The sequence below is a fragment of the Symphalangus syndactylus genome, chromosome 13 (genome assembly GCF_028878055.3).
Source record: "Symphalangus syndactylus isolate Jambi chromosome 13, NHGRI_mSymSyn1-v2.1_pri, whole genome shotgun sequence".
In the NCBI taxonomy this organism is placed as follows: Eukaryota; Metazoa; Chordata; class Mammalia; order Primates; family Hylobatidae; genus Symphalangus; species Symphalangus syndactylus.
In genome coordinates, this window is record NC_072435.2 from 47,292,667 (window position 1) to 47,318,967 (window position 26,301).

The 26,301-nt window shown below is 38.6% G+C and overlaps 1 protein-coding gene and 1 pseudogene across 1 annotated transcript in view; one reads left to right on the forward strand and one right to left on the reverse strand.

The window, feature by feature from the left end:
- LOC129459387 (zinc finger protein 85-like) overlaps positions 1 to 25,065 on the forward strand; it is a 29,771-nt pseudogene extending 4,706 nt beyond the window's left edge.
- LOC129459384 (zinc finger protein 85-like) overlaps positions 1 to 26,301 on the reverse strand; it is a 385,447-nt gene that overhangs the window by 142,870 nt on the left and 216,276 nt on the right.

Below are 26,301 nucleotides of genomic sequence, written 5' to 3' on the forward strand. Positions count from 1 at the left end.
TCTTGAACTTCTGACCTCGTGATCCACTCGCCTCGGCCTCCCAAAGTGCTAGGATTACAGGAGTGAGCCACCATGCCTGGCCAGCTATTTATTTATTTTCATTTATTTATTTTTTTTTGAGATGGAGTCTTGCTCTGTCACCCAGGCTGGAGTGCAGTGGCACAATCTCAGCTCACTGCAACCTCCGCCTCATGGGTTCATGCCATTCTCCTCCCTCAGCCTCCCAAGTAGCTGGGACTACAGGCACCCGCCATCACGACTGGCTAATTTTTTGTATTTTTAGTAGAGATGGGGTTTCACCGTGTTAGCCAGGCTGGTCTCGATCTCCTGACCTCGTGATCCGCCCGCCTTGGCCTCCCAAAGTGCTGGGGTTACAGGCGTGAGCCACCAAGCCCGGCCCTGGCCAGCTGTTTATTACTGATTCAATTTTGGAGCTTGTTATTGGTCTATCCAGGGATTCAATTTCTTATTTGTTCCGTCTTTGGAGGATGTATCATTGCTCCAAGGTTACAATCCTCAAGCTTGGCCCCGATGAACTCTCTAATTATATTCATGTTTCCTCAGTTTTTTCCTTTTAGGTAGACATAGAATGTGCTAGAGGAGCCTCTATGAAGAGATCTCTCCTTCGATAGTACTCTGCTTGCTGTAACACCCAAGAATGCAGAGTCAGGCTAACCCCACCTAGAATCTGCACATAGGGTCAGGCCTCTGCCTGGGATTTACAAGACAGGGCCAGACTTTCAATTGTGAATGTAATGAAAACCAACAAAATGCATTTTCTGCATTGTGAGATGTCAAACATAGACATCTTAAAGCCCCCCTTGGAGAGTGTGGCTTTTTAAGGTTTTCAGATCTTGTTTGGTGACCTGCTACAGTTATATGAGAGGCTCCAGGTATAAATAGAATCTGATGATAGAATCTGTAAGTGTAAACAAGCGTCTTCAGAGTGAGAGATCAAGGCCACAAAGTATCCAGAGCCATAACCACAACTATACCTACCTGGAAATTGTAATAATGGGGTAGAGTATTCTTGTCCTTCTTCTCACCCAAAAGCTAGCAAATCAGGATAGGTGATCCAGGTTCTGGAGCTCCACCTAAGCAGTTCCATTTTCTATTTAGAATCAGCCTGAGTTTCTCCAGCCTGGCTTATCATTGGGCCATCAGCCTTGGGTCACTGAGAACCCTCTCACAATCACCTAGGTGTCTTTAAGACATTTGAGGATGTCAGGGACAGAATTGTGTCAGGATTACATGGCCAATTTGCAGAAATCTCTTTACTTGTGCCCTCTCCACAGGTTCTGTGTATTGTTCTAGGTGATAGTATTCATGTTGTTTTAATTGTGTCTCATGTGACTCTTAAGGCAAGGACAGAATCAAGTGTGTGGGGTTCAAGATAGATTCATCAGAGTTAAGTTTCACCTTTGCACTAAAAGGTGGTCATGGGAACTGTTCTGTTTGGTTTTGATAGGAAGAGGTCAGTGTGACCCATATTTTCATTACTATAGCAGAAATCGCTGGTGTTTGTGGCAAGGGCAGGCACATGAAGACAAATAGAGAAACATATTTTTATATTCATCGAGCAGCTCATTATTCCTGAATCTCTGCTGTTATAAAGGACAAAAATGGGTGGGCTTTTTCTGCAGGTCTTAGTTCTTTTTTCTGTGGTTGTGAGGCTAGCAGGTAAATGGGTGATACTGACTTCTTTACAAGAATTTTCTCAAGATGCAGGTGTAACTTCTCCAGAGAATGTCATCTGAAAGGATTTCCAAAGAAGGCAAAAGAGGAAAAATGGCTTTTTTTTTTTCAGCTAAATATGTCTCGGATGAAGAGCTGTGTCCACTCTGCCTCCTGGAGTGCCATGCATTTAGTCCTTGCAAACCTTTACTTCTCTACTTGTGTTTCTTTCCCCTATTGAGTTTGTTTTAACTACTTTTTAAAATTTTTGTAATATTCAAGGGTCTCTGCAAAATGTTTCTCTCCTGTATCCCAGAACCTTCTCTACACTCCCTAAATCATGGCTTCTTATACGCCATGCAGAATTCTTAAAATGAATTTATAATCTGCACTATTTAAAATGTTCCCCTTGTTGCCATTGAACATGGGAAAATGTAGATATTCAAGATTCCCATTGGCAGAAAGCTGAGGTCCTTAGTAAAGATAAATAACATGTAATATTGTGGCTTCATCTGTTTTCTCCATTAACTCTGTGCGGAACAGGATTAATAAAATGCTTATTTAAACAGGATGGTGTTTATTACCGTGAAAGTTCTGAAAAAAAGTTATTGAGAGATACTTGCTCTCTCGGGTGCTAAAGAAAGACTACTTTAAAATGTTGTTAAAAATTACAGAACATAGAAGATATCTGCATTTTGAACTCTGCATAAAACTGATTTTTCTGTGTGGTTAAATTCAGACTATACTTTTTGAGGGGCAATATCTCAGCAGTGATGATGTGTTCTTCTGTGTGCATCAGCACATCATAAACATTTGTCCTAATGCAGTTGATTTTAAAATTTACTTAAAGAGCTCTCTGAAATATTTATTTCACTATAGAGTTAATTATTTTTCTCTTCATTATTAAGTATCTTTATGTAGCTAAGGAAGAGCTGTGCATAACCCATCACATTTAATCTGGCAGTTGCCTTTCTTTCTTAGGTTTTCCTTGCATATATCTGTCTTTGGAAAATGAAGACTCTCGTCTTTGTTTACAGGGCAGAAAAATTGAGTAAAACACAGGTTCTTCCACTTACTGGATATTTGACAAAATATTCTCTCTGGGCCAAACACATTGGCATTACTAGTGAGCTTGTTAGAAATTCAGAAACTCAGAGTTTATTTCAGATCTGGGAAAAAAAATCTGCACAAGATCTCCAGTTCATTGTTCACATTAAAGTTTGAGAGGTGCCTTCTAACTCAACATATCTTTTTTGTCTGAAAAATATACACAACTCATTCCTTGTGTGGCAAATATAGCACTAAAAAATGTACATGTTTGTGTTTCTGCCTTTAGTTTTATACTTTACTATTCATAAAAGTATATATACACTGGTGTTGTAGATTTTATACCATTGTCTTCTCTCAGAGAATACATTAGAGAATATTTCTGTATTGAAAATTGTTGGATAATTTCAGCCATTCTTGTAAGTCAGACGAATTTTCTTTACTCTCTCATTTAACCTTAATTCAAATGATAAATTTTGCCCACGTGTAAATGTGTGTGTGTGTGTGTGTGTGTGTGTGTGTGTGTGTTTGTTTCAGGGGCCATTGACATTTAGGGATGTGGCCATAGAATTCTCTCTGGAGGAGTGGCAATGCCTGGACACTGCTCAGCAAGATTTGTATAGGAAAGTGATGTTAGAGAACTACAGAAACCTGGTCTTCTTGGGTGAGAATAACTTTAATACACAATCCCTTATATACCCTATAGTTTTCATTTCTCTGTTTTCGTAGAATAATTTTTGGTAATTTATGCTTTGCATAAATGAGTTTCTGATGCCTGTTTTAAAAAAATCTTGAGGAATTGTCCATGTGGAAAAAAATTTCTTCAGGATGTTTTATCTTCGCCTGATCTTTTTACATTTCTGAGCCAGTCTGTATCCTTCACTCTAGAGTAGTGGTAATTTCAGAAATTTAGTGGTATAAAATATTGTCCATATGTTAAAATCTATATGCCACCACTAATTTTTATCCATGAGTACTGGGTGGTGAAATTAAGCACCTACAAATTTAAAATATTTTCTAAATGTTAAGAACTTTCTGTCATTAAACAGTATTTTGGGATAAATTTTCTAGAATATTCTATTACATCATCTTTACTAAGCATGGTACTAGGTAGGTAATTAGAGAATGTGGACCAGATTCATGTTATTTATTTTTAATAAAGCAGGTATTGCTGTCTCTAAGCCAGATCTGGTCACCTGTCTGGAGCAAGGAAAAGATCCCTGGAATATGAAGAGACACAGTATGGTAGTCAAACCCCCAGGTAGGTGAGAGTGAATGAAACAGTTGACATAGATGAAAGGTTGAAAGATTTAAAAAAAAAAAAAAAAAGCTAGTCCCTGCCGGAAGCAGTGGCTCACGCCTGTAATCCCAGGACTTTCGGAGGCCAAGGCGGGTGGATCACCTGAGCTCAGGAGTTCGAGACCAGACTGGCCAACGTGGTGTAAACTCTGTCTCTACTAAAAATACAAAAATTAGCCGAGCGTGGTGGCAGGTGCCTGTAATCCCAGCTCCTCCAGAGGCTGAGGCAGAGGTTGCAGTGAGCCAAGTTGACGCCACTGCACTCCAGCCTGGGGGACAAGAGCGAGACTTCATCTCAAAAAAAAAAAAAGAAAAGAAAAGAAGATAGTTATCAAGTGAATATAATACTATCACCAAATCCGTCCTGCTGATTTGGGAAGCTATGTTCCAAAGCAAAGAGTTTCTCGGAAGCCTGAGGCATTTTTTTGTTTTTTTTGTTGTTCTTGTTCTCACATAGGGCCATCTTCTGTCTTATGCTTTTAAATTCTCTAAGGATTATACTTTCTCTTCATTGATATTCCTTCAAGTTTACAGTGAGAGCCAAATCATCTTCATGGCGTATAAGAGACTGCACAATCTGACTGCTTTTCCATTGTTTTGAGGGACACACAAATATCTGCATCTGCATGATTTTGAGAAACTTTATGTTAAACTATGTTATTCGTTCTCTTTTTGCATCATTTCTAAAATGTGTGAGGGTAGTGGTCTCTGTTCTGTTGGTTTTTATGTTAATTTTCTGAACATTCCATCCTGTTTTTATTAGCATATTCTTGAAATGTAGTTTGAAATTATAAAGTATGATGTCCCTCTGCTTTGTTTTTCTTTTCTCATAATTAATTTGGCTATTCGAAGTTTATTGTAGTTTTTTGTAAATCTTAGAATCGTAGTTTTCATTACTATAAGAAAAAAATGCCACTGGAATTTTGATAGGAAGTTTGCTGAATCTATACATTACTTTGGAGAATATGGTACTTTAACAGTATTTATTTTTTCAATCCATAAATATGAAATATTTTTAAATTTATTTGTGTCTTGCCTAATTTCTGTTATTGATTTATATCTTTCATTGTTAACATTTTTTGCCTCAGGTTAAATTTGTTCTCAGAAATTTAGTATTTTAATTATATTTTTAAAAGATTGTTTTCTTGGCCGCATGGTGGCTGCAGCCTGTAATCCCAGCTCTTTGGGAGGCTGAGGCCGGTGGATCACTTGAGTTCAGGAGTTCGAGACTAGTCTCACCATTATGGTGAAACCCTGTCTCTACTGAAAATATAAATAATTACTTGGGTGTGGCTGTGGGCACTTGTAATCCCAGCTACTCAGGAGGCTGAACCAGGGGAATCACTATTATTAATCTTAAAAAATTAAAATTTTTTTTTTTTTTTTTTTTTTTTTGAGATGGAGTCTCACTCTCTCGCCCAGGCAGGAGTGCAGTAGTGCCATCTCTGCTCACTACAAGCTCCACCTCCCGAGTTCTCGCCATTCACCTGCCTTAGCCTCCCGAGTAGCTGGGACTACAGGTGCCCGCCACCATGCCTGGCTAATTTTTTTTGTATTTTCAGTAGAGACGGGGTTTCACCATGTTAGCCAGGATGGTCTTTATCTCCTGACCTCGTGATCCGCCAACCTTGGTCTCCCAAAGTGCTGGTATTACAGGTGTGAGCCACCATGCCCAGCCTACTAAAAATTGTTTTATTTCTATTGTATCCAATAGCTTGTTTTAAGTGTGTAGAACAATAACTTACACTTTTATGTTAATTTTATATTTTGTTAATTTACTGTATTAGCTTAGACAAATTTCAGTGTACTGTGGTTTTTTATGTGTAAGATGATATATTCCTCAAACAGCAACTTTTTACTTATTTGTCTTCAGTTTCAATGGCTTTAAAAAAATGTTTTTTTTCATTATTCTGCCACATACTTCCAGTGCTATGTTAAAATAGAAACATTGACAATGGGCACAATAGAGTTTACTATTGGTGTCTGTGAATTTGAAATGGCAAACAACTCCTTAAGTTTTCATAAGCTGATTTCAGGAGGTAAAGATCTTCTTTTCTTGGGTTCCCAGGGTTCTGGGATGCCCTCTGGGTTGGTAGTGGAGTGGGGTTGTAACTTGGTTGCAAGGCTGCTGGGTCTGCATTAGGGTCCACATTTAGTTGTCTTGTTACAAGAGGCTTGGGTAGTTGTAATTCCCTTTTTTTTTTTTTTTTTTTTGAGACAGGAGTCTTGCTCTGTCGCCTGGCTGGAGTGCAGTGGTGTGATCTCAGCTCATTAAAACCTTCGCCTCTCTAGTTCAAGTGATTCTCCTGCCTCAGCCTCCTGAGTAGCTGGGATTACAGGTGCCCACCAGCACACCCAGCTGATTTTTTGTGTGTTTTTAGTGGAGACGGGGTTTCACCATGTTGGCTAAGCTGGGTCTCAAACTCCTGACCTCAGGTGATCCACCCGCCTTGGCCTCCCAGGTGCTGGGATTACAGACGTGAGCCACCGCCCCCGGCCACTTGTTTCTTTTTTTTTTTTTTGAGATGGAGTCTTGCTCTGTCGCCCAGGCTGGAGTGCAGTGGCGCAATCTCGGCTGACTGCAAGCTCCGCCTCCCGGGTTCACGCCATTCTCCCGCCTCAGCCTCTCCGAGTAGCTGGGACTACAGGCGCCCGCCACCACGCCCGGCTAATTTTTTGTATTTTTAGTAGAGACGGGGTTTCACCGTGGTCTCGATCTCCTGACCTTGTGATCCGCCCGCCTCGGCCTCCCAAAGTGCTGGGATTACAAGCGTGAGCCACCGCGCCCAGCCTACTTGTTTCTTTTAAATGCTTATTTAAAGTTTCTCATCAGAATATTTTATTTATAATTATACTGCATATTCTCTGAAATTTTACTGCCAATTTTTCAAAATACCTGCCTTTGATGAGTACAGTTACAGTCAAATACTGTAGTTAGACAAATTCTTTTTTAATGGTACATTAATGTTGCATACCAAATTGTATGAGTAAACGTCTCTTCCTGTGTGGTTTCATATTAGTGGTGTTTTCAGTGTAGGTATCTTAATATCAGCTTATCGTGGTTTTTGGTTATGTATTATAATTTTAGTCAATTTGCAATTCTGTCTGTATACTTTATGTCACTGTGAGGTTGAATTAAAAGATAAATCAGCCATATGTCTATCACAATCATATATGTGTGTGTGTTTATCTATAAATATGACCCCAATATTGGTTATGGCTTATCTTGTATATATTCTTTCTTTCTTTTCTTTTTTTGAGGCAGAGTCTCGCTCTGTTGCCCAGGCTAGAGTGCAGTGGAGCAATCTCAGCTTACTGCAACCTCCTCCTCCCAGGTTCACATCATTCTTCTGCCTCAGCCTCCCGAGTAGCTGGGACTACAGGCACCTGCAACCACGCCTGGCTAATTTTTTATAGAGACGGGGTTTCACCATGTTAGCCAGGATGGTCTCGATCTCCTGACCTCGTGATCTGCCTGCCTCAGCCTCCCAAAGTGCTGGGATCACAGGCATGAGCCACCGCGCCCTGCCCCTTGTATATATTCTTTCTTAGCTGGTTTTCAATGGTTGTTTTATCTTGTCTAAGTGAGTAGTCATGTAAATATTTTCACCATTTCTTATTTTCATGATTTGTTTAATCATGAATATGTATTTCATTTGTGTAAGAGAAACACTTCTGTGATTTGAAGGTAATTTTTGAAAAGATTTATAATTATTTTTTTCAGTTTTTTGGTTAGAAAATTAATTGTTGTAAAAACACATAAAATTTAGCATCTTCAATCTACTTAAGTGTACATTTCAGGGCCCAACATGTGGGTGGCTCACATCTGTAATTTCAGAAATTTGGGAGTCCAAAACAGGAAGATCACTTGAGCCCAAAAGTGTCAGACCAGCCTGGGCAACGTATGAAGATTCTCTCTTTACAAAAATTTTTTAAAAGTAGCCAGGCATGGTGGTGTGCACCTGTGGTTCCAGCTACTTGGGAGATTGAGAGGGGAGGATTATTTGAGCCTGGAAGTTTGAGGCTGAGGTGACCCTTAATTGTGCCACTTCATGTCAGCTTGGGTGACAGAGTGAGATCCTGTCTCAAAAAGAAGCTGTATATTTCAGGCATGTTAAGTATATTCACATTGTTATGCAAAAGACTTCTAAAAGTTTTACATCTTCTGAAACTAAAACCCAGTACCCATTAAGTAACAACAATGCATTTACCCTCTTCCCAGCCCTTGACAAACACCCTTCCGATTTCTATTTTTATAAGTGTGACTACTTAAGATATATAAGTGGAATCATACAGTATCCATCATTTTGTTTCTGGCATATAGGTGACATAATATTTGCAAAGTTTATCTTAAAATGTGACAATATTTTCTTAAGACTGAATAATATTTCATTGTGTATATATATATATATATATATGCAACACTTTTGATGTGTTTATAAATCAAGAGACATCTGAGTTGCTTCAGCCCTTTGGCTTTTGTGAATATGGGTACAATAAACATGGATGTTCTAATAGGTCTTCCAGGTCTTGTGTTGCGTGTTTTGACTATAAATTCATAAATGGGATTGCTATATTTGATGATAATTCCATTTTTAATTATTTGAGAAACATAACATTTTAAAATAATGACTGTATCTTTGTTTTCTACTAACATTCAACATAGGTTTCATTTTTATTGCATCATCAACAGATTTGATGTGCTTAAAAAATTTATAGTGGCCATTGTAATGGGTGTGAGGCAATTTTTTCATGGTTATTTTCATGTGTTTCTCTACAAAGTATTAATTTTCCGTGTCATTTCAAATGCTGTTTTTCTATATGTGTATCTTTTCTGATGAAAATTTTGTTCAATTATTTGCTCATTTCTAAATCAATTTAGCTTTATTGTTCAGTTTTAAGAGTTGTTCATATATTATGAATATTAACTCCTATCACATATGATTTTTGAATTTTTTTTAATGTGCGGAAATTTTCAAGTATAGTGTAGTTACATTTTTCTGTTTCTTTGTTGTTCATGCATTTAATATCATACCTAAGAAAATGGTGCCAAGACTCATATCATCTCTTTTTTCTAAGAGATTTGTTACTTTTTCATGTCTAAGTTTTTTTGTTTTTGTTTTTGTTTTTTGAGACAAAGTTTCAGTCTTGTTGCCTAGGCTGGAGTAAAATGGCATGATCTTGGCTCACGGCAACTTCTGTCTTCGAAGTTCAAGCAATTCTCCTCCTTCAGCCTCCCAAGTAGCTGGGATTACAGGCATGCGCCACCATACCCAGCTAATTTTCTATTTTTTGTAGAGACAGTTTCTCCATGTTGGTCAGGCTTGTCTGGAACTCCTGACCTCAGGTGATCCACCCGCCTTGGCCTCCCAAAGTGCTGGGATTACAGGCGTGAGCCACCGCACCTGGCCACATGTCTACGGAATTTTTTTGTAAATTTTGTGAATATAGTTTTAAAAAATGATGTAACTTTATTTCATCAGTGTTGATGTTGTTTTTAACATTCTTTTTTGAGAAAATTATCTTTTCTGTATGGTGTGCTCATGGCAACTTTGCAAAAGATCATGTAATACACAGAAGGCTTCATTTCTGGGCTCTCTGTTCTGTTCTTTCATCTTTTTATCTTTGTGTAAGTATCACACTGTTTTTGTTATTGTGGCTTTTAATGTGTTTTGAAATCAGAAAGTATAATGTCTCTCTGTTCTTTTTTATGGGTGTTTTGCTAGTTATAGTTTATAATCAAATTATAAAATGTTAAGCTGGCTGGGTGTGCTGTCTCACACCTGTAATCCCAACACTTTGGGAGGCTGAGGCGGGCAGATTGCCTGAGCTCAGGAGTTCACAACTAGCCTGAGCAACAAAGTGAAACCCCATCTCTACTAAAATACAAAAAATTAGCAGGGTGTGGTGGTGGGCGCCTGTAGTCCCAGCTACTTGGGAGGCTGAGGTGAGAAAATTGCTTGAACCCAGGAGGTGGAGGTTGCAGTGAGCTGAGATCGCTCCACTGCACTCCAGCCTGGATGACAGAGTGAGACTCCATCTCAAAAAAAAAAAAAAAAAAGTTAATGTTTTTGCAATAAAACTGTGCTATTGTAATTTTTTTTTTTTTTTTTTTTTTTTTGAGATGGAGTTTCGCTCTTTCACCCAGGCAAGAGTGCAGTGGCTGAATCTCAGCTTACTGTATCCTCCGCCTTTTGGTTTCAAGTGATTCTCCTCCCTCAATCTCACATTGCATTAAATCTGTAGATTACATTGAGCATTATGGACATCTTCAAAATATTTCAAATTTTGAACAGGAGGATGCTGAAGGGTGTGTTGTTTAATTTCTATGTATTTGTACATTTTTTTCTCTATCTTATACTACCGAGACCAGCTCAGGTGGGGAGACCCTAACCCAGCGGTGCTTGAGGAATTAAAGGCACACACACAGAAATATAGAGGTGTGAAGTGGGAAATCAGAAAAGGTTCGGAGCTGAGAGCCCTGAACAGAGATTTACCCACGTATTTATTAACAGCAAGCCAGTAATTAGCATTGTTTCTATAAAAGATTAACTAAAAGTATCCCTTATGGGAAACAGAGGGGCCAAAATAAAGGGATGGGTTGGGCTAGTTATCTGCAGCAGGAGCATGTCCTTAAGGCACAGATGGCTCATGCTATTGTTTATGGTTTAAGAATGCCTTTAAGTGGTTTTCCACCCTGGGTGGGCCAGGTGTTCTTTGCCCTCATTCCGGTAAGCCCACAACCTTCCAGCATGGGCGTTATGGCCATCATAAACATGTCACAGTGCTGCAGAGATTTTGTTTATGGCAAGTTTTGTGGCCAGTTTATCGCCAGATTTTGGGGGGCCTGTTCCCAACATGTCTCCCTTCTTTGATTTGCAAGTCAATAAAGGCAAAAGCAGCTTTGTCACAGTGAGCTACTTCTTGCGGGAGTCAGGATCCACATCTGCAGACTAAAAGCACAATCATCTTTGAAATCACAAAACTTCCAAGTGTTTTTATCCATTTTAATGGGTTACTAGCTGCTAATCTGTCTGCAGCTCCATTAAGCACTCCAGTTCTTGGCATTAATGTCAGATGTGCCTGGGATGCTTTAAATATTTGTTCTTTTAATTTTGCAATATCCAAAGACAAGTTTGTAGAGTGTCTTTCTAGATGCTTTTTTATTCTTTCCCAAATTTTGATCTTATTAAGAACTATTAATAGTTTCCACAAATCCTCGTGTTTAGCTCCTACAGCAGGCCTTATCATTTGAGGTTGAGGTGCCACTATACTGCCATGGTTCCAGATAATAGGAACTCTTGCCATACTTCTTATCATTTCTATCATTTGACCGTTTTGTTCAGATCAGCTGAACATAGTGTGGCTGTGGCACACAGACTGAGAGGTGCAATTTAAGCTAAACACCTCCTTAGGACACCAGCTAATAATGATTCCACAGGAATCATTGTGCAGCACCTCTGCCTGTTCTGCAATGCAATCTTTCTGAAGAAGTACATTCATTTTTTCTGGCCAGGTTCTATTTTGTTTACAAATAGGTTTTTGAGGGTGGTATGCCTCAATTATAGGAGCAGATTTATTATGGTAAGTACTGAGATAAGAAAGCATGTGTAACTGCGTCATAGAGTGATTACATCCAGGCATTATTACCAGCTAAGATAGATAAATATGCCCAATAAGTATAATTGTTCTCTGTGTCAGCCCTTGTTGAAGGAATACTCATGGCAATGGTGATAACCACTATTATAGCTACCATTAAATTACTCATTGTGACTGGTTGTCCCTTTCCTCAGGTTTTCTTCTGCCATCTGTGACAGCTTCTTGATCTGTGCCGAGGTGGGTGGCTGTGTTCGATGGGTGTTGCTCGTGATGCTTGGGGTTGTCCTCAGCGTCAATCTTGACATGGCTGCCACCAGGGGGTGCTCGGGATCCTCCCAGAATCTCTTCCTTGGCATCTGGCTCATGATAAAGTTTCAGGTGTCTTGATGGTATCCAAATCAGCTGTTGATTTTGGCCTGGAGGACCACAAGCATAACCTCTACCCCAAGTTATTATTTTACCCATTTGCCAACTTTTTGTTATTGGATCTCTCCACCAAATCAGTTCTGCTTCTCTCTTTGCAGCTGGTTTCTGTAGATGATGTTCAGCTGCTGATAACATCTGGCCTTTGGGTGGGCTCAAAAAATTTAAAGTTAATAATGCTAGATTCATGAGCATCTGTGGGGTTACATATTCTCTATCCCCCCCTCCCCCGCTTCTGCAACTGCTGTTTTAGGGAGAGATTCATTCTTTGCACTATGGCTTGTCCTTGAGAATCGTACGGGATACCAGTAATGTGTTTAATATTCCACACAGAGAAAAATGTAGCTAGAGCTTGGCTAGTGTAGCCTGGGGCATTATCTGTTTTAATAGAAGCTGGAATGCCCACTACCACCAAACACTGCAAAAGGTGATGTTTAACACAAGCAGAAGACTCTCCTGATTGGCATGTAGCCCAAAGTGAGAAAAGGTGTCCACACATACACGTACATAAGCTAGTCTCCCAAACGAGGGAACATGTGTCACATCCATTTGCCAAAGAGAGTTTGGTTCCAATCCTCGAGGATTAACTCCTCCCGTAAAAGATGAGGAACATATCATTTGGCAAGTTGGGCATTACTGGATAATAGCTTTAGCTTCTTTCCAGGTAATACTGTATCTGCGTTTGAGATCAGAGGTATTAACATGGGTTAAATTGTGAAAGTCTCTAGCATTAGATATTGCATTAGCAACTATGCAATCAGCCATTTGATTCCCTTCAGTCAAAGGTCCTTGAAGAGGTGTATGAGCCCTAATGTGAGTGATGTAAAAAGGGTGCATTCTACTCCTAACTGCTGTTTGCAATTGGGTAAATAAAGTCATCAGTTGTTCATCTGTATGAAATTGTAACTGAGCATTTTCAATAAACTGTGTGGAATGAACCACGTATGAAGAATCAGAAATCACATTAATAGGCATATCAAAAGCAGTCAATACCTCAATTACAGCTACAAGCTCTGCTTTTTGAGCTGAAGTATGGGGTGTCTGGAAAACTTTACTTTTCCGGCCAGAATAAGAAGCTTTACCATTACTAGACCCATCTGTAAAAGCATACTCAGCACCTTCAATTGGTTTAAATTTAGTTAATTTAGGGAGAACCCAATTAGTTAATTTCAAAAACTGAAACAGTTTTGTTTTAGGAAAATGATTATTGAGAATGCCCACAAAGTCAGCTAAATGGGTTTGCCAAGTAAGACTATTTATAAAAGCTTGCTGTATTTCTACCTTCGTGAGAGGGACAATAACTTTTCCAGGATCATATCCATGTAATTTAACAATCCGAGTTCTCCGAATCCCTATCACAGTAGCGATTTGATATAATGAGGAGTTAGAGTCCGTGAATTGGTATATGGAAGAAAAAGCCACTCTACTAAGTCCTGTTCTTGGACAATAGAACCAGTAGGTGAATGCCGAGTTGAAAAAAATTAGCAAATCTAGAGTCTTCTCTGGATCTATTCTATTTATTTGAGCTTTATGGACTTGCTTCTCAATTAGTTGTAACTCTGCCTCAGCCTCCTTTGTTAATTGCTGAGGGCTAGTGAGACTAGGATTTCCTCTAAGGTTAGAAAACAGATTACTCATAGCATAGGTAGGAATGCCTAGAGCAGGTCGTATCCAATGAATGTCCCCTAATAATTTTTGAAAGTCATTTAATGTTTTCAGTTGATCCCTACATATGGTTCCTTTCTGTGGCACAATGGTAGTGTCATTTACTAAGGTCCCCAAGTAGGAGTAGGGAGTAGTAGTATGAATTTTGTCAGGAGCCATAACTAAACCAGCTCAAGAAATCAAATTTTGCAAGTGATGATAACATTGGAGTAATATTTCTCAAGTGGGGGCACCACAAAGTATATCATCCATATAATGAATAATGTAACACTGTGAAAATATTTTACGAGTAGGTCAATTACTTGCCCTACATACGTCTGGCAAATTGTTGGACTATTTAACATGCCTTGTGGCAACACTTTCCAATGAAAATGCTTAGCTGGCTGCTAAGTGTTGTTGTTCACTGCAGGAATTGTAAATGCAAGCCGTTCACAGTCTTGCTCAGCTAAAGGGATAGTAAAGAAACAGTCTTTTAAATCTATGACTATTAAAGGCCAATTTTTTGGAATTATAGCAGGAGAAGGCAATCCTGGGTGTAATGCTCCCATAGGTTGTATAACTGAATTGATGTCTCTTAAGTCAGTTAACATTCTCCATTTACCTGATTTTTTCTTAATTACAAAAACTGGAGAATTCCAAGGGGAAAATGTTGGAGCTATGTGCCCATTTTCTAATTGTTCAGTAACTAATTTCTCTAAAGCCTCCAGTTTCTCTTTACTTAGCGACCATTGTTCTACCCAAATTGGCTTATCTGTTAACCATTTTAAAGGTAAAGGTTCTGGAGGCTTAACAATGGCTGCCATCAAAAATGATATCCTAATCTTTGGCGGGAACTTTGTTTTTCCAGTGGAAGTAGTTTTTTCAAACCTTGCAATTTTTTTTCTAGTCCCATACCAGGGACATACCCCATTTCATGCATCGTATGTTGACTTTGAGGGCTATATAATTGTTCTGGAATTAGAACTTGTGCTCCCCATTGTTGTAATAAATCTCTTCCCGATAAATTTATAGCTACAGAAGTTATAATTGGTTGAATAGTCCCAGGTTGTCCATTGGGCCCTTCACAATGTAAAATATAAATACTTTGATATACTTCAGGGGCTTTACCAACTCCAACTACGTTAAATTGAGCAGGTCGAATTGGCCACACGGATGGCCAGTGCTGTAGAGAAATGATTGAAATGTCCACTCCCGTATCTACCAAACCTTTAAATTTCTTTCCCTGAATAGTTACGTCACAGGTAAGACGTTTATTAGTAATTTGATTTACCCAATAAGCTGCTTTGCCTTGTTTATTTGTGCTTCCAAATCCTCCTGTTTAATTTCACTTTTTCCCATTCCCACATACGGCACAATCAGGAGCTGTGCTATGCGCTCTCCTGGCTCTGCTTTCCAGGGAACAGAAGTAGATATAACAATTTGAGTTTCCCCATTGTAATCTGAATCAATGACTTCTGTATGTATTTGTACCCCTTTTAAACTTAAATTAGACCTTCCTAGAGGTAATCCTATTGTCCCTGCTGGCAAAGGTCCACAGACTACTGTTGGGACCTTTAGCGGGGGTTCCCCAGGCAGAAGGCTCACAGCTTTTGTGCGGCATAAATCTACTATGGCACTACCAGCTGTGGCAGGGGACATTGTACAGGGGTGCGGGAATGGCCTGAGCTGGAAATGCCCCAGTTTAGAACGGGGCCTGAGACGGGCCCCTCATGGCGTTCCCCAAAATCAGGTTCCCATCTTTATCAAACTTAGAGTGACATTGATTAGCCCAATTTTTTCCTTTTTTACATTTTGGACATATTTCAGACTCAGTAGTTTTCTTTTTTCCCCTATCTGGCAGCCTGACTCCCTGATTTTTTCTACATTCTTTTTTAGTATGACCATGCTTCCCACAGTTAAAACAAGCTCCAGGAAATGGAGTATTTCCTTTATCCACTCTCAGTCCTGCCATTGCCTGTGCTAGCAGAGTAGCCTTATGCAGATTACCTCCGATACCATTACAGGCCTTGATATAATCAACTAAATGTGTTTTCCCTCTGATAGGTCACACAGCAGCCTGGCAGTCGGGATTAGCATTGTCAAAAACTAGTAATTGCAACACTATATCCTGAGCAGCCGAATCTGCAATCACCTTTTTAAGAGACTCCTGTAACCAAGGTATAAAATTCATGTATGGTTCTTTTGGTCCCTGTTTTATAGCACTAAAGGAAGGATATTATTCTCTACATGAAGTGGTCTTTTCCCAAGCTGTAATACACACTCCTCTAAGCTGTTCTATGGCATCATCCTGCATGACCAGTTTTGCATCTAAACCAGCCCAGCCACCAACCCCCAAAAGTTGGTCTGCAGTTATATTAATTTGAGGTTGGTCCTGGGCATTGCGAGCAGCCTGAATGGAAGCTTCATCTGCCCACCAAGTTTTAAATTGTAAGAACTGGGCAGAAGTTAGACAAGCTCGAGTAAGAGCATCCCAGTTAATAGGAATCATCAGACTGGAAACAGCAACATTCTTTAAGAGTCTCACTACAAAAGGAGAACCTAGTCCATACTGATTAATAGCTTGTTTAAATGCTTTGAGTAATTTAAAAGGAAAAGGCTCAAATGTAGCTGTAATATTTCACTGTTGATCTGGGGAGTGTATTCTAACAAGGAACTGCCAAGCCTCTATATCACCCTCTCGTCTAGCTTGCTGAATTCCTGCCTGAATAGAACTAAGAGTGGTTGCTCAAGGCACTGCTTGAACAGTCACTGGGGCAACTACTTTTCACCCAGTGTCCTCTGGAAAAGAAAGATCTGGAGGGTCAGGCCACTCTTTTTCTTCAAAATAATAATGAGGGGGTATAGAAGGGTAGCGATGAACCTCTCCCTTCTGCGCCACTTTAGCTTTCACTGGCAAAGAAACCTGGTCTGTAACCTCTTCTGTTACTTCATTATACTCTCCTTCCTCCTCATTATCAGTGTGAAAAGGTTCCAAGGTGGACCTAACCACAGCCCACACTTGTCCCATTGTTACCCTGATGCTTCCGAGCTCCCCTTCTTACTCACCACGGGGATTGCTTTAAGAGTACTTGGGTGTCCTCCAGCTTAGTTCTACATTCTCCAACCGTCGCTCCACTGACCTTCAACCTGGATTCAAGCCCCCCATGATGGACGCCATTTGCCAAGACCACCTCGGTCTGGGAGACCCTAACCCAGTGGCACTAGAGGAATTAAAGACACACACACACAGAAAAATAGAGGTATGAAGTGGGAAATCACGGGCCTCAGCCTTCAGAGCTGAGATCCCTGAACAAAGATTTACCCACGTATTTATTAACAGCAAGCCAGTCATTAGCATTGTTTCTAGAGATATTAGATTAACTAAAAGTATCCCTTATGGGAAATGAAGGGATGAGCTGAAATAAAGGGATGGGTTGGGCTAGTTATCTGCAACAGGAGCGTGCCCTTAAGGCACAGATAGCTCATGCTTTTTTTTTGTGGTTTAAGAATGCCTTTATCCAGTTTTCTGCCCTGGGTGGGCCAGGTGTTCCTTGCCCTCATTCTGGTAAACCCACAATCTCCCAGCGTGGGTGTTATGGCCGTCATGAACATGTCACAGTGCTGCAGAGATTTTCTTTACAGCCAGTTTTGGGGCCACTTTATGGCCAGATTTTGGGGGGCCTGTTCCCAACATGTAAGTTCAGTGCTTTGCTGAGTTCTCTGAGTAGTCTTTCAAATTATTCAAATTATTGAACTTGAGGAGGAAGATGTGGAAGACCTTGGCTTGTTAGCAGTAGTTCAGAAATAGATGGTTATCCAGAGCCATGTGACTGGCATCTGTAGTTGCAACAGTGTTGTGGGACTGAGCCCTGAACTTGTGGATTCTGTGTTGACTCTGGGTGGTGTCAGAATTGAGTTGTTGGACAGCCAATTGGTGTTGGATAATTGATTGGTGTTCAGCAAACTACAACTTTTTTTGTCAGACAAGAGCTACCACAGGGACTTTGTATTAGGGTTCTCTAGAGGGACAAAACTAACAGAATAGATATATATTTATAAAACGGAATTTATTTAGTATTAACTCACATGATCACAAGGTCCCACAGTAGGCCGTCTGCAAGCTGAGGAGCAAAGAGAGCCAGTCTGAGTCCCAAAACTGAAGAACTTGGAGTCCGATGTTTGAGGGAAGGAAGAATCCAGCATGGGAAAAAGATGAAGTCTAGGCCAATGTAACCTTTTCATGTTTTCCTGCCTGCTTTTATATCCTGGTTGTGCTGGCAGCTGATTAGATGGTGCCCACCCAGATTAAGGGTGGGTCTGCTTTTTCCAGCCCACTGACTCAAATGTTAATCTCCATTGGCAACACTCTCAAAGACACACCCAGGATCAATACTTTGCATCCTTCAATCAAGTTGACAGTATTAACCATCACAGGCCTGGGCTGGAGGGAGACTTCAGATGTCTGAGGGAAGTGAGGGTTTGTTCTGCACACAGGCTGTCACGCTGTACATTGTCCTGTTATTGTGGGTCTCATAGGGTGAAAGGGAAGAGAGTAAAAATGTTCTGAGAACTTATTCCCTCTCCCCACTTTGGTGCCAACCCCCACATGATTCTGATCCACTCTTGACCATACCCACTAAAAATTGACATGGCCACTCCTCTCCTAGGACAAGGTTTTACCTTCAGGAATTATGCCCACAATAGCTTTCTTTGCCCCTAGAGTTTTCTGCCGAGATTATACACAGGTGCTTAGAAGACTTCTGGCTTATCTCAACCCCAGACACTGAATCTGTAGCTGGAACCTGTCTCCTTCACCAACACAGGCTTCTGGACCTCCTGATCATAATCTCTTCTGCCTGTACAGAAACAAAGTTTTCTGAAACAAAGAGACTTACTAATGTTAATTTATTCTTCTATTTGATTCTTCTATCTTTGTCCCACATTTTCTCTCTGTCTCTTTGTGTCTTCTTTATTTTTATTTTATATGCTTTTACTTCTTTCTTGTTTTGTGTATCTATATAGATGTATTCTTTGTGCAAAGAAATTTATTTTTGTGTATGTGCATATCTTTCCCAGAAATATAATGTATTTTAATATGATTATATGTTGTTTTGTTGAGTCTTGTTATTTTCATTGGAAGCAACTACTTTCAGCACCTTTTATATGTAAGGCAGTGCCAATATATTTCTTTAGAATTCGTTTAGTTTTGAAGTTTTTTTTTCCTTTTATTTAGCAGGACAGATTTTGTGATGGTATTATACTCACTTGATAGCTTTTTTTTTTTTTTTTTTTTCAGAACTTTGACTATATCACACAGTATCCTTCTGGCCTGCAAAATTTTTGTTGAGAATCCACTTGCTATCTCATAAGAGTATTCTCGCAAATAACACTTTTTTTTTTTTTTTTTGAGACGAAGTTTTGCTATTGTTGCCCAGGCTAAGTGCAATGGTGTGATCTCAGCTCACTGCAACCTGTGCCTCCTTTGTTCAGGCAATTCTCCTGCCTCAGCCTCCCAAGTGGCTGGGATTACAGGCAGGCACCATCACACCCAGCAAAGTTTATATTTTTAGTAGAGATGGGTTCCCCCATGTTGATCAGGCTGGTCTCGAACTCCCGACCTCAGGTTGTGGGCATGCCTTGGCCTCCCAAAGTGCTGGGATTACAGGCATGAGCCGCTGCACCCAGCCAACACATCACTTTTATGTTGCAGCTCCCAAGATTCCCTTTTCTGTGACTTTTACAATTTTGCTTACATATGTGTTTGATATAAATATCTTTGCTTGTATCCTAGTTTGTTTGTTGAGCTTTTTTATTTTTACATCATTTTTCAAGATTTTTCAGTTTTTTAATATTTTTTTACCTCCCTAATTTGTTTTACTAATATTTTAAATATTTTTGTTCTCGTTTCCAGTTTTCTGATTTTCTGTAGTTCTCTGTGTTCTATTTAACTCATTGAGTGTTACTCAATTTATTTCATTTTTTATTGTTTCTTTCTGAACGTTTTATAATTTTTTTTTTTTTTTGAGACAGAGTTTTGCTCTTGTTGCCCAGGCTGGGGTGCAATGGCATGATCTCCACCCACCACAACTTCACCTCCCAGGTTCAAGCAATTCTCCTGCCTCAGACTCCCGAGTAGATGGGATTACAGGTGCGTGCCACCGTGCCAGACTAATTTTCTATTTTTAGTAGAGACAGGGTTTCTCCATGTTGGTCAGGCTGGTGTCAAACTCCTGACTTAAGGTGATCCGCCCACCTCAGCCTCCTAAAGTGTGCGATTACAGTTGTGACCTACTGCACCTGGCCACATTGTAATCTTTTATTAAAATTTGAACATTAAAAAGTTAACTGTCACAATCTTTGTAATATGGCTTTCTCCTGGCTTACTTTGAACAACTGTCTGAGTTACAGATTCTGAGAGTCTCTCAAGCATGTTCTTTGAGTGTGTCTTGTCTGAAATTTTGTGTTTATTTTTTAGTTAAAGGAAATTATTCATCTTTTTTTTTGGAGATGGGAGTCTCAGTCTGTCACGAGGCAGGAGTGCAGTGGTGTGATCTTGGTTCACTGCAACTTTCGCCTCCCAGATTCAAGCAATTCTCCTTCCACAGCCTCCTGTATAGCTAGGACTACAGATACGTGCCACCATGCCCAGCTAAGTTTTGTATTTTTAGTAGAGATGGGCTTTCACCATGTTGGCCAGCATAGTCTTAATCTCTTGAACTCGTGATCCACCCGCCTAGGCCTCCCAAAGTGCTGGGATTACGTGCATGAGCCACCGCACCTGGCCCCTAGTCATCTTTTTTCTTAGTACTCAGTAATCACTTGCTACACCTGTTTTCTTTCTGTGGTACTGCAGTTTCTCTACTGCTGTAACATTTAACTTTGGTCTCAGCAGACTCAAACTGTCATTCCAAAGCATACCACCATTTCTTTCCGCACTATATATCATAGAAGACAGAAACCAGTGTGTGGAAAGGCCTGGACAAGCAAGTAATAAAGAAGTTTGAGCCAGTATTTTACTAGTCTTTTTTTAACAAAATCAAAAGTTGGCAAGTTACCTCTTTTTTTATTTATTTATTTACTTATTTATTCATTTATTTATATGTATTTATTTATTTATTTTAGATGTATTCTCACTCTGTTCCCCAGGCTGTAGTGCAATGGTGCAATCTTGGTTCACTGGTACCTTAGCCTCCCAAGTAGCTGAGGTTACAGGTTGAGCCACTGCACCTGGCTGGGAATTTACTCCTAAAGGCATTATGTTATACTGGGGAGCAGGAATAGCCATGTTGGGTAAATGTAACAAACTTTTGCTTTTCCCTTCTGTGTGACTTTGTGTTCACTTGGGATACTTCAAACACTTAACTCATTTATAATTTTTTCTCAGATATATTTTGGTTAGTATGTTTTCATTACATATATATGTCTATAAAGAATTAGAGCCTTTGGTATTTTGCTATGCTATCTGGTTTATGCAGTTTGTATAATATTATAGGTTAGATTTGTAATCTATATTTATCTGAGTCTAGTAAGTGGAGTAATTTGATATTTTTATTTCTTTCAGTTATATGTTTTCATTTTGCTGAAGACTTTTGCCCAGGGCCAGGCATTAAAGATTCTTTTCAAAAAGTGATACTGAGAGAATATGTAAAATGTGGACATAAGGATTTACAGTTAAGAAAACGCTGTAAAAGTATGAATGAGTGTAATGTGCACAAAGAAGGTTATAATGAACTAAACCAGTGTTTGACAACTACCCAGAGCAAAATATTTCAATGTGAGAAATATGTGAAAGTCTTTCATAAACTTTTAAATTCAAATAGACATAACACAAGACATACTGGAAAGAAACCTTTCAAATGTAAAAAATGTGGCAAATCATTTTGCATGCTTTTACACCTACGTCAGCATAAAAGAATTCATATTGGACAGAATTCTTACCAATGTGAAGAATGTGGCAAAGCCTTTATCTGGTTTTCAACCCTTACTAGACACAGGAGAGTTCATACTGGAGAGAAATCCTACAAATACAAAGAATGTGGCAAAGATTTTAACCAGGACTCAAACCTTACTACACATAAGAGAATTCATACTGGACAGAAACCCTACAAATGTGAAGAATGTGGCACAGCTTTCTACCAATTCTCATACCTTACTAGGCATAAGCTAATTCATACTGGAGAGAAACCCTATAAATGTGAACAATATGACAAAACTTTTAACCAGTCTTCAACCTTTACTAGACATAAGATAATTCATACTGGAGAAAAACCCTATAAATGTGAAGAATGTGGCAAAGCCTTTAGTATTTTCTCAACCCTTACTAAACATAAGATAATTCACACTGAAGAGAAATCCCACAGACATGAAGAATACGGCAAAGCTTATAAGGAGTCCTCACACCTTACTACACATAAAAGAATTCATACTGGAGAGAAACCCTACAAATGTGAAGAATGTGGCAAAACCTTTAGTGTATTCTCAATCCTTACTAAACATAAAATAATTCATACAGAAGAGAAACCCTACAAATGTGAAGAATGTGGCAAAGCTTTTAAACGATCTTCAACCCTTACTAAACATAGGATAATTCATACTGGAGAAAAACCCTACAAATGTGAAGAATGTGGCAGAGCTTTTAAACGATCTTCAACCCTTACTATACATAAAATGATTCATACTGGAGAAAAACCCTACAAATGTGAAGAATGTGGCAAAGCTTTTAATCGGTCCTCACACCTTACTACACATAAGAGAATTCATACTGGACAGAAACCCTACAAATGTAAAGAATGTGGCAAATCCTTTAGTGTATTCTCAACCCTTACTAAACATAAGATAATTCATACTGATGAGAAACCCTACAAATGTGAAGATTGTGGCAAAGCTTTTAACCGATCTTCAATCCTTAGTATACATAAGAAAATTCATACTGGAGAAAAACCCTACAAATGTGAAGAATGTGGCAAAGCTTTTAAGTGGTCCTCACACCTTGCTGGGCATAAGCAAATTCATAGTGTACAAAAACCCTACAAATGTGAAGAATGTGGCAAAGCCTTTAGTATATTCTCAACCCTTACTAAACATAATTCATACTGAAGAGAAACCCTACAAATGTGAAAAATGTGGCAAAACTTTCTACCGATTCTCAAACCTTAATACGCATAAGATAATTCATACTGGAGAGAAACCTTGCAAATGTGAAGAATGTGGCAAAGCTTTTAACCATTCCTCAAACCTTACTAAACATAAGCTAATTCATACTGGAGACAAACCCTACAAATGTGAAGAATGTGGCAAAGCTTTTAGGCGGTCTTCACATCTTAGTAGACATAAGATAATTCATGTTGGAATTCATACTGAAGAGATTCTACAAAAGTGGAGAATGTGGCAAAGGCCTTTACTGCTTCTATTCCCTTACTAAAGAATGTGGCAAAGCTTTTCACCAGTACTTTACCCTTACTACACATAAGATAATTCATGCTGGAGAGAAACCCTACAAATGTGAAGAATGTGGCAAAGATTTCTGTTGATTCTTGTACCTTACTAAATATAAGATAATTCATATTGGAGAGAAATTCTACAGATGTGAAGAATGTGGCAAAGTCCTTAATTAGTTCTCTTCCCTTACTAAACATAACAGAATTCATACCATAGAGAAATCTTACAAATGTGAAGAATGTGACAAAGCTTTTAACCACTTCTCAACCGTGCCTACACATGAGATAATTCATACTGGAAGGAAACCCTACAAATATGAAGAATGTCTCAAAGCTTTTTACTGATTCTTGTACCTTACTAAACATAAAATAATTCATAAAGGAGAGAAATTATACAAATATGAAGAATGTAGCAAAGCTTTTAACAAATCCTCATATATTAGTAAACATAAGATAATTCATACTGGAGAGAAAACCTACGCATGTGAAGAATGTGGCAAAGCCTTTAGCGTGTCCCTCCAACTTACTGCACATAAGATAATTTATACTGGAGAGAAGCCCTACAAATGTGAAAAATGTGGCAAACCTTTTAACCAATCCTCAACCCTTACTACACATTAGATAATTCATGCTGGAGAGAAACCCTACAAATGTGAAAAATGTGGCAAAGCTTTTAACCAATTTTCAAACCTTACTAAACATAACTCATACTAGAGAAAAATCTTACAAATGTGAAGAATGCGGTAAAGACTTTATCCAGTCCTCAACTCCTACTAAACATAATTAATGATGGAGAGAAACCGTACAACTGTGAAGAATGTGGCCAAGCTTTTAACCAGTCCTCAAACCTTATTGAACAAAATAATTCATACAGGAGAGAAACCCTACACGTGTGAAGAATGTGACAAAGCCTTTAACCAGTCCTCAATTTTTACTAAACATAAGAAAATTCATACTGGAGAGAAACCCTATGATTGTGAAAAATATGGCAAAGGCTTTAACTAGTCCTCAGTTCTTAACACACATACGATAATTCATACTAGAGAGAAACTCTACAAACCAGTAAGATGTGACAGTGCTTCTGACAACATCTCAAACTTTTCTAATCATAAAAGAAATATTGGTGAGAAATCCTAAAAATGTGGAGAATGTAACAAAGTATTCAAATGGTTGTCACACTTGATTATAGGTAATATTCATACTGGAAAAATTTCCTACAAATAAGAACAATGTGGCAAAATTTTTAACTAATACACCTTATTGCACAGAAAATCATTTGTATTTGAGAAAAATTGTAGAAATATAGACGGTGAAAAAGACGTCAATATCTGCTCACATCTTACTAAACACCAGAGAGTTCATGCTTAATAAAACCATGATAAGTGCAATTACTGTCAAAAGATCTTTCAGAAAATATCCTTTAAAGTGAAGGAGAGTATTTATATTGAAGATGAACATTACAAACATAAAGAGGGTTGAAGTACCCTTACTTGTATCAGATCTTATTGTCCACATTTTGTACTAGAGAAAAACTCTGAAGAGGTTGCTCAAACTTTGTTCAACATCAGGGAATTTATATTGGAGAACTGTCTTGCAAATGTAATAAATTTGGGAAAACACTTTTTCAAAAACTACAGCTTAGAAAACAACAGAGTTTATACGAAAATATATTTTCAAAGATGTAGTAAAAATAAAAAAAATTTAATCCAAATTTAAGTCTGTGTAAATACCAGAATTTATAGTAGAAATATATGAGGAAGTGACACTTCGAATAGTCCACTAACTGAGAGTTCTGAGGATAGAAAATAATCTAAAACTAAAGTTGGTAGAAAAATTCTTTGTATGTAACGTTAAGAGGAGTAAAAGGTTTTTTGTAGAGTAATAACTATATTCAGATTATACTTTGTTTCTTGAAAAAATTACAGATTTTTTGAAAAGCAAATCATGTAACTCAACTCATTATTTTCTGCTGTTTCTTCGTTCTTATTCACTTGTGAAAGCTTGTGATCATTTGTTGCTGCATCAGAGGTATGAGAGATTCATTTTCATTAGGTGGGCATTATTTATGATCTTTTCTATGGATGAGTAAGGACATTAGAATGTAAGATGCATGATGAAAACCTAAGTGGAGAGGTTCTTTGTGGTTAACTTATGCTATTGAGTGATGCACAAGGTAGGTGTTAAGAGTAATATTCTTTTGCATTATGAGAAAACTAGTATATTATTCATATATTGTACTAATTGTACTTTTATATAATACGCAGTACATTTGAAAAATTTTAAATTATGTGTGAAGGTAACTGTTTCAACATTTTTAACATGGTAAATATTATTGTGCATTCAGTGAAGTGTTATTATGCCACAAAGATTAACCTTTTCCACCTTACCAAAAGGCATAGGTAAAAGATGGTAACAATGTACTATTTGGTAATATAATGGACTAACATCTGTAGTCATCTCTTTTGCCAGTGGCTTCGAACTGCAAATAAGTTAAAGAATATTGTTCTTATAGGTTAAATTTTTATTTTTATTTTAAGCATTAAAATTTATTTTTCTTAATTTTTGTGGGTACATGAGTATATATACTTATGCCATATATGGCATATTTTGATACACAAATACAATATATAGTAATCACATTGGGATACATGTGGTATCCATCACCTCTAGCACTTATTCCTTTGTATTACAAACAACTAAATTCTACACTTTTACTTATTTTAACATGTACAATTATGGCCAGGTGTGGTGGCTCACGCCTGTAATCCCAGCACTTTGGGAGGCCGAGGCAGGTGGATCACCAGGTCAGGAGTTCAAGACCAGCCTGGCCAACATAGTGAAACCCTGTCTCTGCTAAAAATACAAACAATTAGCTGGGTGTGGTGGCAGGCACCTGTAATCCAAGTTATTTAGGAGGCTGAGGCAGGAGAATCACTGGAACCTGAAAGGTGGAGGGTGCAGTGAGCCGAGATCATGCCAGTGTACTCCAGCCCAGGTGACAGTGTGAGGCTGTGTCTCAGGAAAAAAATATACAATTATTATTGCCTACTAGGTTATTTTTATGGTTATAATAAAAATTATTTTAAAATATGCAATTATGGTTGGGTGCAGTGGCTCACGCCTGTAATCCCAGAACTTTTGGGAGGCCCAGGCGAATGAATCACCTGAGCTTAGGAGT